The following is a 14,401-nucleotide window of genomic DNA, read 5'->3' as shown; positions in this document are numbered from 1 at the left end:
AGGAATGCCCAGTCTCCACTCCTCTCTAAGTGTTGCCACAGAAGACCAGGCATCCTGCCCTGGAGAGAGGAGGGAGCAGCTCAGAGAGCTGATGAGACCGTGCAGAAGTCGGCAGGGTGGAGCCGACGTCCATGGCAACAGGAGCTGTTCGTGGCTGTCTTGAGCTTTGCCCTCCCCTGTGAATGAGGGGTAAGCTCCATCGTCGGGCACAGAAAAGGATCTCACGCTGCTGCCCGTCCCGGTGGCACACTCACGGCTCAAACATCTGTCTCCGCCATTGTTCACTTACATTTTCAGCTTTTCTTTCCCAACTAATTCTTTTTCGAATTCCCAATCAACCTTCTTTTATTGATTTCCATTTATTTCTTCCAAGGAATTAGAAGGCTTAATGTCAATTTCAATTTCCAAAGCTGGTAGCAATTGAGAAAAGTGCTTTCTTTAGATCGATCCCTCCTCCTGACTTGACTGAGAGCTATTAATAATTACTTGGCATGAGATTTCTCTAGAAAAATAAAGGAGCCAGTGAAACTTCATCCCGTGGATGTAAGCTAGCTGGTTTTCCCTGAGACAGCGTTTCGTGGAGCAGCCGTGGCACACGCCCGAAAGCAGCAGAAAGCCAACGTGGTCTGCCGCAGTCTCATTACCCAGGAGGCTCGTTATCACACCGCAGAGATGATGTGTCCTGGCAGGACACCGCAGCCCACGTCCCTCTCCGCAGTTCCGAACTGACAGCTTTGCGGCTCATCTCAGTGGCCGGCGGGGCAGCATGAGCCATTTACAGCAGCTCGTTGACGTGGGGGGCTCTCCTTTGTCGACCACAAAGTCTCAGGTTGGCTCTGCTCTAAGCAGGAATCTCCGTTATTCCTCGGGGGCTCCCTTGTGGCCCCTATCCTCTACCTACCCTTCCATCTGTGCCATTCCCCTGCTAGAATCTTCCATTTAGAAAATGCCCTTCAGGCATTCGAACAGTCTAGGCCATGGGCTCCACAGCAGCTCTCCACTTCTCACATCGAGCTGGGCCACCGGCAGAACACACACTCCATCGCTCTCTCACACACACGCCACGCACACCACACACACCACGCACACACACACATGCCCAGTTCAACCTCAGTGAGGAGCAACAGAGTCAGACCAAGTGGAGGAATACAGACACCTCCTAAGACTCCAAAACCACATGGTTTTAATTAATGCTATTATTGTAGGGTGAATGGGAGGATGGATGGATGATGAGCGGATGTCCAGATGTGTCCATCGGTCAATAGCTAAGATAATAGCTCCTCTTTACAGGGTCAGTGGGGGCATAGTGGTTAAGCTACTGGACTCTCGCATGGTCCACCGCAGTTCGAGTCCTGAACCTGGTGGCTTGACTTGATTTCTCTCTCTCTCTCATTTTTCTCTGATGAGCACACATGCCCTATAGCAAAATTTTTAAAATAATAATGAACAAAATTAATAAATAATTTTTTAAATGGCTCCTCTCTGCAAAGCGAACACATTTCAGCTCTTTCCTTAGAGCAGACGCCTAAACCTCCTAACGGACCGTGAGTTGAAAATGGGCCACCTGTTCGAATCCTCGGACTCAGAGGCGCTGTCAAGCTGCGGCGGAGATGGCTGTATTGACAACTTCATCAAGAATCTCAGACCTCTGAGTTCTAAGGAAAACCCACGTTAGGATTTATTACAAGCCTGTGCGGACCTTGGACGCAGGGGCAGGACAGCTGCCTTCAGAGGCCCCCGGCCAATGGGCCAGAAATGAGCTGCACCATTGACCTCAAGCAGAGATTTCTCACCATTCCCCCCAGGCGTGTTCCAAGTCACCATATGGCTCTTCCTGTTCTCAGTGAGCCCCTCCCTTTATGGCCCCCTGAGGGGAGAACAGAGCCCAAGGATGGATCCAAGAACAAACGGTGAGGCCAAGGCGCAGATGTGCTGACCCGCATTTCCAGGGGTCTCCTTCACCCAGCTCCAGTTGGGCCTGGAAGGATGCATTTGTCCGCCCCTTCTCAATCCAGAAAGGATTTCAGATGGATCGCTGTGCTGCAGCATTTGCTGACGGTGTGGGGGCGAATGTCTTTTCTGTTACCCTCGAGCAGGAAAGTCAAAAACCACACTAGCACAACCTGCATTTACCAAAGACCCTCTTGAACTCCTGTCACAGATTTTACAAACCTGACATACCTGGGGATGTACCTGAAAAGTCTTAAGCAAAAGTTTCATGAATCCAAGCTCTTGGATGGATTTCGCTGCAACGGCACCTGCCAACTGGCCTCACCTTCGTGGGGAGAGGAAGGGGTTTTAGAGACGTGTCATTTGCTTCCACTATACTCAGCTGTGTGCCTGCTTCTCCGTGCTACCTGCGTCTCCTCCTCTCAAAGAATGAACGAGAGTGAACGAATGAAATAGATTAATTACTTTAAAAAAAAACAGTAAAACATGAAGAAAAAGCAACATTGGAAGTAAAGTCAAATTCCATCCAGATGATGTATTTGAGTAAATAGTGCCTTGAGTTTAAAGCATTTGGAGAGTGGAGTAGGTTCGAGTAAGAGCTTTTTCTCCCACTCGGGACAGTGTACCACAGAAGCTGGGTTTTCATACAGAGTGGTCTTACTGGTGTGAGTTCTGGGTTCCTGAGCCCCGAGCCTACGCCCCTTCAGGGTAACAAATCCGAATGTCTCGTGTTGGTTCAAGGAGGCAGTACCTATCTTGTGTCTGAGGGCGAGTTCTTTTCCCAACTCACAGAACAGTTCTGTACCAAGGATCTGAGCAACAATAACCTTGATTTTATACACATACTGTTTCCCAAGGCCTTGGCCCATAATTTTACTGAATTTCATTCAAAGTAAGTTTCCCTGGGAAATTTTTTAAACTGTCTCGAAAACACTGACTTTTAAAATGTATATTTAAAATTTTTAATGACAAAACGATTATTATCAAAATAACCAGAAGCCTATAATCCAGAAGAACAGCATTCGAGAAGCAAATACCCACCCTTCCTTCTGGTCCAGGGGGCGTGACAGTTGGTAGTTTTGTGTGGGTCTCTTCCGTTTCAAGTGCACGTGTTTTCTTTCTTTTTCTCTCTCTCTCTTTCTTCTTCTTTCTTTCTTTAATGCCATAGGGCACATGTGCTCACCAAAGAGGGAAAGTGAGAAATCACACACATACACCGAGGGGGCAAGGCCACACTGCAATCCCTTCTCCTCCATTGGTCACTCGGGATTGGGGGCATGCAGGCACCGCACCCAGCATGTTTCTCAAGCCACTGAGTCCGGGACTCAAACTGCAGAGTCAGTCATGTGGGATTCAACACCTTAACCACCACACCACCTGCTGGCCCAGTGCATGCATGTTTAGGGATACATGCACACATGCACAAATGGATGTGCCATTTATTCTTCAAAAAAGCCTGAAGTGTGGCCCAGCAGCTGTTTGGAAACAGGCTCGTACTTAGCGGTTACTCATGGGACTCTCCTTTTCCTCAGACCTCCCTTCCACTGTTGGCTGTGCGGTGACCCTGGCTCACCAGTCCCTCCCCATTTTTGCCACTTTTGCAAACCGCTGCATTGAACTTCCTGTGCACAGGCACGTGTGTGTACCAGGCTGAGTACGCTAGAACTTGGCCATCGCCTCACCACTGGGGCGGCCCCAGAGAGTCCTTTTCTTGGTGTCTCTTCACTGGCTGCAGTTTCTAAAGCAGATGCTTTTGTTTCACCACAGATGGAAAGCCACCGCTGACTGGGGCAGTGTCCCTTAAGTGAAACAGTGACAGCACACTCAGCATAAGCAGATTGGAATCCGCCACAGAAAAGGGAGGGAGGCAGAGGCATGTGGGGCCATTGGTTCACTGAATCTCTGACAGCGCTAAAGCCAGTCGGAGGAGGCAGCAATTCTGAGGGCCAAATTCCAGGAGCGTGTGCATGTGTATGTATGTGCATGTGCATGCACATGTGAGATGTAGTTGAGCGTTCTCGTGAGTGTGCACACATGAGTATGTGTGTGTGAGGTGGGGTGCAGTGCTCTGTAACCAGAAGAGCAGACACCGGCTCTCTGCCGGCCTCCTCAGGGTCCAATGGAGGGCATGGTGCCCAGCAGGATGGGCGGCTCACAGGGCTCTAACCCCGGAGGACAGGGCAGCAGGGGCCAGGAGCATACGCTGCAGACATAGCCTCACGAGATCCCTGGGAAGTGAGATGGGTGTCCAGCCGGGCCCTGTCCTGCATGACGAAAAAAGCTTCCCAGGTGGAACCAAGACCAGCCCTGCCAGGGTGAGCCCTTACCCTGAGCAAACACCCCAATGACCTGGGTCTGCACCTGTACAGTTACACGGCATTATGCTATTAAAGAAGAGGACTTGAGGGGCCAGCAGGTGGCATGATTGTTGAGGCACTGGACTCACACATGGCCAACTGCAGTTCAAGTCCTGGACCTGGCGGCTTGCTTTCTCACTTCCCTTCTCTCTCCCTGACTCTGTCTGATGAGTGCACATGCCCTATAGCAAATTAAGAAAACAATATTAATAACAAATAAAATTAAATAAAAATAATTCTTTAAAAAATAAAAGAAGAACTTGACCATCATCTTCCTTCTAAGGGCTACATAGTCACTATATTGTAAAAAGGAAAAATCGTGTCATTTTTTCTTCAGGCTATGAGTTGTTCTTAGTAGAGATACTGCTCTGGGATGAGCTCTTCTGGGATTTTGGAGCCACCACAAGCGAGTTAAAAGCCCCAGTCCTTGCCCCTCAGGTACTCTATTCTCAGTTTTCATAACCAGGTTTGCCTTCTTGCCCATTTCACAGCAGCTGGGGTAGCCAGAGCCTCTGCTCTAAATGTCCGTGATGACCCTCGCTAATGAGTTAGAGGCCATCAACTCTCCCTTCGGAAAGACGGTGTCTTCCTGAGTAGACGGGCTTGGTCTTGGAGCAGCCTCAGCCCGGGAGGCCTGGCTCTCAGCTCCTGCCGGGCGCTCTCTCCTTCACTGCGTGCTCCTAAACACAGCCCACGACCACCTACTGCCGCCTAGCTGGCACCACAGGCAGGCGAGTGGAGCTAGGGTCTCGGCCTCTCCACGCCTCGCCAGTGGCAGGGCTGGAGGCAGCTGGAGGAGAAGCAGGAGCAGAGAAGGCTGGGGAGGGCAGCGACTGCAACAAGAGAACATTCGAGCATCAAAGGGCATCCGTGGGTCAGGACCCAGAACCGAAGTGACCTGGTCACAATGGCTGTGGTTTTGCACACCTGCTGGTGAGACTGAGGGAGCAAGCATGGCCATACAGAGTAGAGCTACCATCCTCGGCCGGCCCAGCCATGACTGCTGGTGACCTCGAGCCACGCACTCCTCTCGGCACATCACTCCTTCGTGTTCCATGAGAAGATCATCCCGGGACAGTCTGCTGTCACTGCGCTCTGGTCTCAAAGCTGCGGAGTGTTTACCTGCCAGCTCCCCCCGTGCTGAGCTGGGGCTTCAGGCAAGCAGGCCCCCTTGCCAGGCCTGCATTCCCCTTGCGTCTCTGCAGCAGGATCCTGGAGGTTAGATGACAGTGCCCCGAGGCGCTCACACGGTGTAGGGCAGCACTGCACACTACTCCCTCCAGGACATTTCTTCCCCCTGGGAGCCTGTGACGCTGGCAGTGAGATGCTGACAACTTGGTAGATGCGAACTAGAAAAACAGGGCACCATTGTGCAAGGTTCTGCTGGAGGCCTGCGAAGCAGCCCACCTGGGACGCATGCAGAGGCGTGTGGGCATCCACACAGACATTCCTCGAAGGCAGCTTCCTCCATGCCCTCCATTTGCTGAGCCCACCTGTCACCCGGGTTTCTGGACCAGGTTGCACAGAGTATGTGACCGTTCCCCACCCACACACTGCAGCAAGACCCAGTTGTCTGCCATGCATTTGCACCCCAGACTTTCTAAGAGCTTGGATCTGCCCTGGATTTGCACCCCAGACTTTCTAAGAGCTTGGATTTATTAACAGTGCTTCTAAAAAGCTCTGGAAACATCCAGAGGACTTCAAAAGAAATTTCTATTGGTCCTGTCTATGAGGCAGACCTGGGTCTCCTCTGCTTTAAGGGAGCTCCCTGCTAGAAGCTTTTGAGTCATCAGCTCAGAACCTTGAGAGAGGCCTCACTGGAATCTACAGCCACAGCTGGTCCCGTGCGTGACATGTAGGTGGACGTTCGATGAAGCATTTCATGTTAGTCCAGTGGAGGTTCAAGTCACAGCCAGGCTTACAGATAATGGATCAGGGGTCAGCAGGTGGCGTGGTGATTAAGGTGGTTGAATTCCCACATGGCTGACTATGGTACAAGTCCCGGATCTGGTGGTTTGCTTTCTCACTTTCCCTCTTCCTCTCTCTCTCTATGGCCAACTCTAAAAAAATAAGATAAAAAATAAAATAAGATAACGACAATGAATAAAATTAAAATTAAATAATTCTTTAAAAAAATAGAAGATAATGAACCGGATCTCTCTACCTTGATCAATCAATTTGAACGAACAGGCTGATTTTCCATCTCTAGCAGAGGCTCATTCCAGCCTCTGTTGCAATGAGAATTAAATGAGCTGATGTTTGCAAAGTGATAGGACATCGAATGACAGTAGCTAACCAGTTGTGGTGACAGGTTTTTCACTGTGCATGCACACCCACCTCAGGGTCTGCGCATTTACCCAGCTAGCATCCTGGTTGAGCATGGGATGACTGTGGGATTTGGAGAAGGGTTGGCTTGAAGGGGTTCTGACAAACACTTTAAGAAAAAAAATTCAAATGAGGTAGAAGAAACTGAGGAAGAACGTTTCCAGTAAGTAGGAGCATTGATTAAAAGCTCTGGGTTGAAGAATTCTGTAGCATTGTACAACCCCCTTCTTTGACTCCTCATTCCAGTTTCCTCTCCCTGTCTTCAAAGCAAAGACAGGGTGCTGGAGGGGATGAAAGGAAAAGTGGTTAAAGACAAGGGGAACAGCACCTGGGAAGGAAGGTCTGAGGGTTCCAGAGAAGGGGAATCTGGCACGAGCTGGTGTCCTGCGAGCGGGCAGGTAGCGGGAGTCTGCCCCAACCCTGAGCTCTTCTACATGCATGAAAACTGTGTTTGGGCACCTCGAAGACATGGCCGGGCAGGAAGTGAGCTCCTGGCCGGGTCCCGACAGGGCCAGCGGGGCCTCTGCTGACAGTCTGAGCCACCACAGGTGTGCCCGGCTCAGAAGTGGAAATGGGCAAGAGCACAGGACTCGGGGTTCCCGTCACCTACAGGTGAGCTGGAAATGCCAGTGGTCCTCAGCAATGTGGGGGAGAGGCATGCTCTCAGGAAGGGGCAAAAGCATCCCTGCGAAGACCCCTCCAGATGTTGAAAATGGCCTCGTGGGGTTGTTGGCATCTTAAGTGATCTCAAGCGTGGCAGCTTATAAATGTGTCCCATTTGGCCCAAACAAGAGAATTCCTCAGTGTCTGTCAAGCTCTGGCAACAGGGGTGGGGTGAAGTGAGGGCGAACGAGGCAGAGTGATCCGTGGAACTGCCCGAGAGCCTTTCCCGGTTCCAGAACAGAGGCGCACAGGACGATCGGGCTGCAGCTGTCTGTCCTCACCCTGAGCTAAGGTTCTATCCAGGCTGCGAGGTTCTCAGAGGGCGGGCTTGCTTCTCAGCTACAGGGCCCCAGCAGGGCTCTTTCTCTGCTGCAGACGGGCAGCTCTGGACGGAGTGACAATCCCATCTTAGGCCAGAAGCCTGGTCCCACAAGCCTCTGGCTCAAGGACAGGAGTCAGGTCAACTAGCACTTGATCCTGGGAATCTGGTAGCCAGGCTGATAACAGCTGAAGTGAGAAGAAAGAGAAGGCATAGCCCCACACTTTATGTAAGTGCAACCTGTCAGCCACATCTGCAGAATGGCCAACCGCCCTACAACTCTGGAGAGTGCTTGAGCAAGACTGACCCCAGCCTAAGGCCCCCATGAGGCCTTGTGGTTACAGGCAGAATGAAGAGGGACAGAGCCAGACCAGAGCACAGCAATCCCAAACATGGGGTGCGTCAGAATGCCTGCACAGGGAGGCAGCCCAGCCCCAGAGACCCTGGTTCTAGAGTGAGGAATGCACGTTTTGAAAGAGGCTCCAGGTGATTTTAAAGCTGGTGTCCAGGACCACAGGCAGCAAGACTGCCTGCTGCTTTCTGTCTGAGCCAGGCTTGTACAGAGAGCCGCTCCGAGGCTGACAAGCATGGCCCTGCCACTCTAGTGTGTTGGCTGCCCCCTGCCTGTGCCAGCCAGAGCCCAAGTGCCGCCTCCTCCTGGAAGACCCGGGTCCAAGGCGCATTCTCAATCACAGGAGGAACAGCTGTTACATTGTTTTTCTAGAAAGTAGAAGCATCACAATAAATGTAAGCATAGATTTGCTACATTTTTCAGCATGTTTTCTATAAACTAATACTATTTTTTATTTAAGTTTATTTCTTGAGAGAGGGACTCCCGACAGGCTCTCTCCATGCCACGGTCCTTCCAGCAAACCCCCAGCCAGCCAGGTCCTTGGTGCGCCAGGCACAATCAGCTGAACCCAGGATTCGAGCCCTGGGCCTCACAGTCGTGCCCACTGCCTGTGCCTCCTGACGTGGGCCCCTGCCCTGCTCCTAGTACAGGGGATGGGTCTTCCAGCTCTAGACCGACATGACAGGAAAACTAACTTTGCAGAGTTGAAAAAGTACAGGCTGGAAATGCTTTCCACGCCCGTCAGCCGATGCCCGTGGTGTCATGTCCCAGCCAGGCACGTGAAGGGCCCCTGCGGACCGCGCTCCCACCCGGCATGCCTCTGCTCTCGCTCTCTGAGGGCGCTGTCCAGCACCAGCAGGGGGGCTGGCTTCCGTGGCTGGTGGGACTGAAGGTGCGTCCGCAGCTGTGCACAAACTGCCTGCCAAGTTCAGACCTTCCACCCACGCCGTCTTTGGTTCCCTGGAGAGCGTCCTGTCACGTCGTGTGGGTCGGAAGACTGAGGCCAGGGAAGGTCTAGAATCACACGAGCAGTCAGCGCCAGACCAGAACTTCGACCCAAGGCTTCAGGCCCCACACCCAGGAGCCTTCCAGAAGCATGCGGTTGCCGAGCCCCCATGCCACCAGTGTGTGTGTCCTGACGCAGCGGGGCCAGGAGTGACGGAGAGCAGACAGGGAGACTCAGAGACACGCTCCTCTGTGAAAATCCACCTGGACAGCGCTTGGAACAATGCAGAAATGATGACGGCTATTTCTCTTGATGCTTTTCCCCTGAAAATGCTGTAAACGAGTTTTCTGTTTGTCGTTACGCAGAAATATGATGAGCGACCACCTTGCCATATTTTCCAGTACGTATGCTCCTCTTGACAGAGATAACTCCATACACGTCATTTAACGGTATACTTTTCAAGTTCACAAACCTGCAAAATCAGGAACGATTATTTGGGGCCAGCCAATGGTGTGATGGTTAAGGCAGCTGGATCCCACGTGGCTGACCACACAGTTCAAGTCCCAGACTTGGCGACTTGAAAAACACACCAAGTGTGTGTGCGTACGTGCCCGAAATCCCAAAAGGAGAATGGAGGAGAGAGGATTGCACCGTGGCCACCTGCCCTCCCCTCACCAGATGACTTCTCACTCCCTGTTTCTCTCCACTGAGTGCATGCACCCTACAGCAAAACTTTATTAAAGAGAAAAGAAATGATCACTTGTCCTGACTTTTGGCTTGAAAAACATTGTCCATAAGTTCTGCTTCTCTGAGGTTTCTATCAGGGAAATAAAGGGCAATGGAACCATTGGGCAGGGGCTAGAGCAAGCCAAATGCCCCGTGTTGTCTCTGCAAGCATCTCCCGGGCCCCTGCAAATAGGCCTGGCCGAAACGTCTTTCTGAGGCACTGACAAGTCCAGACACTGAGAGCAAGCAGGTGCCCAGGAGAACAGCCTCCCCACGAGCACAGACACGGGGTCAACACGGGACCAGCCTGTGACACGCCGTGGCGTCGACAGGAACTCAGTTAGCCGACACCTTTAAGGGGAAGGAGCAGGGGTCTAGGTGGCCAAACTGGACAAGGGAGAGCAATTTAGAAGACGGGGCTGGGGCCAAAAGGGCGCCCCAGGAGGCAAACCTCCCACCCCGGGACTCAGAGTCCCTGGATATAGCTGGCCCTTTGAGTAGGACAAGTGGCATTTTGGCAAGCAAGCTGCTGCCCCTCTGCTCAGGAGGAACCACGGCTCTGCCTGCTGCAAGCTCAGCTGCTCAAGGTCACGTGGAGGTCAGTAACTCCTGAAGCCCCACCCCCACCCCCCAGTTTGTTCAACTGCACAGTCTGGTTTCTGTGGATGAGGAACCTCCAGCCCCTGCCAGAGCCCCAGGTTCACATCCACCCTGTATAATGCGGCTTCAGGAGGGCCAGGGCATGCAGAGTCCGAGGACACAGGTGAGTGAGAAAGGGGATAGAAGGGAAGCCTCCTACACCAAAGTCAGTCTGGGGCTTAACATCGCCACCGTCGCCTGATAGCTGCGGACCCTCACAGTAACCTAGGCAAAGGTCCTGGCAATGACTGCTGTGCTTGTAGGTGCAGAAAAGGAGGCACCGAGGGATTAAGTAACAACGTCACAAAACTGATACATGGCGCTGCTGAAATTTAAAAAAAGGGAAAAAATCGAGACCAGCAGATGGCGTCATGGTTACATCGCTGGACTCCCACATGGCTGACTGCAGTTTGAGTCCTGGACCTGGCAACTTGAAACTCATGCCAGCTGTATGCACGTGCATGCCCACAATCCCAAGAGGAGAGGAGAGGAGAAGGGACCACGGCATGGCCATCTCCCCAGAGGGGTGATTTCTCACTTTCTGTCTCTCTTGAATCTCTCTTCTCTGGCAGGTGCATGCACCCTATAGCAAAAATCTCCCTAAAAAAAAAATCAGATTGTCAATTCAGAGGTCACCTGAGCCACTAGACCATGGGAATAATGCACGGATGCTGGCCACTTCAGAGAGGTTGGTGTGGTGCGGCCGGAGAAGCTGGGCCTGCCTTCCTTGACTCCTCAGCGACAACATTCAACACCTGCCACTGCACCCAGCACTGTGCGAGGCCGGTCTACGTGAAGCCTCCTCAAACCCGCCTGACGTCCAAGGAGCTGGGAGGTGAGCTCCACTCTGAAGAGGAAGGGGCAGACGCCAGGAGGGAAGTTTTTAAGTGAAAATCAGTCATCAGACACTAGCGACAGTATAGGGGTAAGAGGGGGGGGGGGGGGGGTCAGGGAAAAAGCAAACAAAACATCTAATAGACACAGAAACGAAACGTTACCCGTTGATGATAATGGAGATGCAATGTCTGACCGACTAATCGCACCATGTTGATGCTGGGAAAAACCGTGTTGTACACTGCAAAGACGTACAGTGATTAAATGTGAATTTTTTAAAACAAGAAAAGAAAAACAAAATCAACCCAGACAGCTTCAGCCATGCATACTGCTTTTGAAAAGGTCCTGGAGCAAAGGCTGGTTTTAAGGAGAAATAGCAGGTGAACATGGCAGGTGTGGCACCCCTTCCAGGCACTGTCTGCCCCCATCTAAGGGTGTCAGCACCGGACTGGCACATGCTTGCAACCGCAGGGTGCCAGGAGACATCGGAGTCTCTTTATATTGTTGTGGGGTGTAGAGATTTTCAGCCAAACTCCTCTACCTCCAGCCGTTCAAAGAACAGCTTCCAAGTCAGGTTGGTTGTTTTTGTTTTCTGTGAGAGGTTTTTGCTATAGGGCTCGCCAGAAACACAGAGAGAGACAGAGAGACAGAAAGCGAGAAATCACCCCCAGGGGTGGGGGGGAGGCCACACCGCAATCCCTTCTCCTCTATTCTTCTCTCAGGATCTTGGGCACACACACACATGCACCTGAGTTTAAGCCACCGGGTCTGGCACTCGCACCACAGTCAACTACATGGGAGTCCAGCAACATAGCTATTATGCCAAGCACTGGTCCCCCAAGTCAGGTTTTTAAAACAGCTCTTCTTTCAATAATTTCAGCCAATGTCCTTGGCCTTCTCATCCTGGGTGATCTGGAGGGTTGAGCAGGCTGGGACACAGCACAGGGCGGAGCCTACAGGCAGTGAAGCTGGGGGACTTCTTGGAGGCGGCATGTCTGTGAACTGAGATGAAAGCTGAGAGGAGGCATTGGCAATGTCGTACGACTTTGGCAGGACATCCACCCACTCATTGGCCAGTTCAGGCATCAACGCTCAAGTGGCCTGAGCCAGCTCCTGTGTGGAAGAGCTTCATAGCACCCTCGACGTTGTTAAGGTTTGTCCGCTGGGAGCCAACAGACTATAAATTCTGGAATTGCTTCTCTCGTCCAAAAATAATTTTACCTGTAATTTCTTAAGATAAAATGTGAAAATTGACCTCTGATGAGAATTGCATATGAATAAAAAAATAAAATAGACACAAAAATGAAGTTACCTGCTGATGATAATGTGGATGGTGAGGTCTTCGACTTGACTGGTATGTGCCATATTGCTGGGAAAAACCAGCTCGCACGCTTGCTTTAATCGAGAACATGTAACCAGGGATGAGCCGGAGCCTGCTGGTCTTGCCTCGTAACCTCCTTTTTGATCTCCAGCACTGCCTCTCTGAGAGCGTCCGCCAGGCATGCCGTGGAACCAATGTGGAGACCAGGTGGTGGACGCTGTCCCGTGGGCAGGGCTGCTGCCAACCAGACTGCAGCAAGCAACTCTCTGGTCACACTGCAAATGCCAGGTCCCGACATGCACATGTTTGTTTACCATATTATATAAAAGCGTTATTTTGCCAGGATTAAAAAATGAAAAATTAGACAAAACAAACTGAACTTCACCACAGATGGTTTGAGAGCCACTGTTCTAAAAGGAATCTCCAGGCAGAGACGGGAGAGGGCGTGTGTGCAAGCACGCGCACGTGTGACCAGGGAGCCAGAGCGAAGAGGAGTGAGAGGACGCGACTCCCTCCCGCAGTAAAACCACTGCTGTGCCGGGTGATTACATACTGCAGGCCTCCATGGTAAACAAAACCGTTTGTTTCCCTTCTCCCCACCAGCCTCGCTGGCGATGAGCTCAGAGCTGCTGAAGACGGGCTGTGGCCCAGGGCCAGTGGCTGAGGTCCCTTCTGACCTCCTGGCCAACCTGGCTACTTGGAAGATGGGGACTAAGGCCTGCTGTTCCCTCCCTCCTCCCTCAGCCTCCGCCTCCAGCCTGGCTTTGCGTGGACTTTCCAGCTCCTGAGGAACCTGCCCGGAGGCCCCGGGCACTGAGCAACGCCCTCCTCTGCAGGCTGAAGCCACGTGGGAGGCCTGGGCTGGTTCCTGGCCCACCCTGGAGCCAGGTGGGGCGAGCCCATAGTCCCAGCTACTCCAGAGGCCGAGGCTGTGTAGACAGATTCTGGCAGAAAAAAGACTCTGCCCGGGGAGGCGTGGCAGCTGTGGCTCCACCTTGAGTGGCTGGCCCCAGCAGGCCGAGGGCTGCCTTCTCCCAGCACCTCTTGGGCCTAGTCTACGCGGTGAACATGGCTTTTAAGTCACTCCAGCCATAAGCCCTGACGTGGGCTGTCCCTTCCTGACAGACAGCGTTCTCTACGTGCATGACTGGGGAGACCCTTGGTGAAACTCCGTGTCACTCGGGGAGCTGCCTGTGGCGATGAGTGAGGGGCGGCAGGACCTGGCTGTGGCCCTTCCATCGCACCTTCGGGAACAATGGACTTGGAGCTGGGCGCTGCGATTGTCCGAGACCCTCCCCTGTCCTGTCCCTCAGGGAGACAGCCAAGAGGCAGACGCTCCCAGAGAACGAGAGGGCAACTCTCCTCTGCCTGGGTCAGAAAGGGCTGGGGCGGGAACCAGCAGTTAGCGTAATGGCTATGTCGCTGGACTCCCACGTAGTGGACCGCGGTTCACATCCCGGACCCAGTGGCTTAAAACTCACGCTGGTGCATGCAGCGTGACCATACCCCCTGGGGGGGGGTGATTTCTCGCTTTCTGTCTCTGTCTCTCTCTGTCTGGCGAGTACACGCACCCTATAGCGAAAACCTCTCCAAGAAAAGAAAAAGAAAGGGTTGGGGCAAGGACAAGAAACGTTTGGAATCTGTCGATTTTCCACTTCTGTTTGTTTGCTTTTAGACAGGGCCTGGTCACGTCGGATCGCCTGCCTGAGGCTCCCAGGAGCTGAGACCGTGGGCACAGCGCCATGCTTTCACAGGCCTCGGCCCCCGAGGAACACGTCTGCCACCACTCTGTGGTGCCTGGGCCCATTTTTTTTATTTTATAACACTTCAGATTAATCTGTCCCCTCTGCTGTGTAAACGCCAATTTTATTTTCTGATCGTCTCTTGCCTGGCTGGGACTCACGTCCGGCCAGTGCGTGATCCGCTCCCTGGACTCAGTCTTCAATCAGCGGGAAGTACCAGCCTCCAG

The sequence above is a fragment of the Tupaia chinensis genome, unplaced genomic scaffold (assembly GCF_000334495.1).
Source record: "Tupaia chinensis unplaced genomic scaffold, TupChi_1.0 Scaffold145592_1, whole genome shotgun sequence".
NCBI classification, from domain to species: Eukaryota; Metazoa; Chordata; class Mammalia; order Scandentia; family Tupaiidae; genus Tupaia; species Tupaia belangeri.
This window is presented reverse-complemented; position numbering follows the sequence as displayed.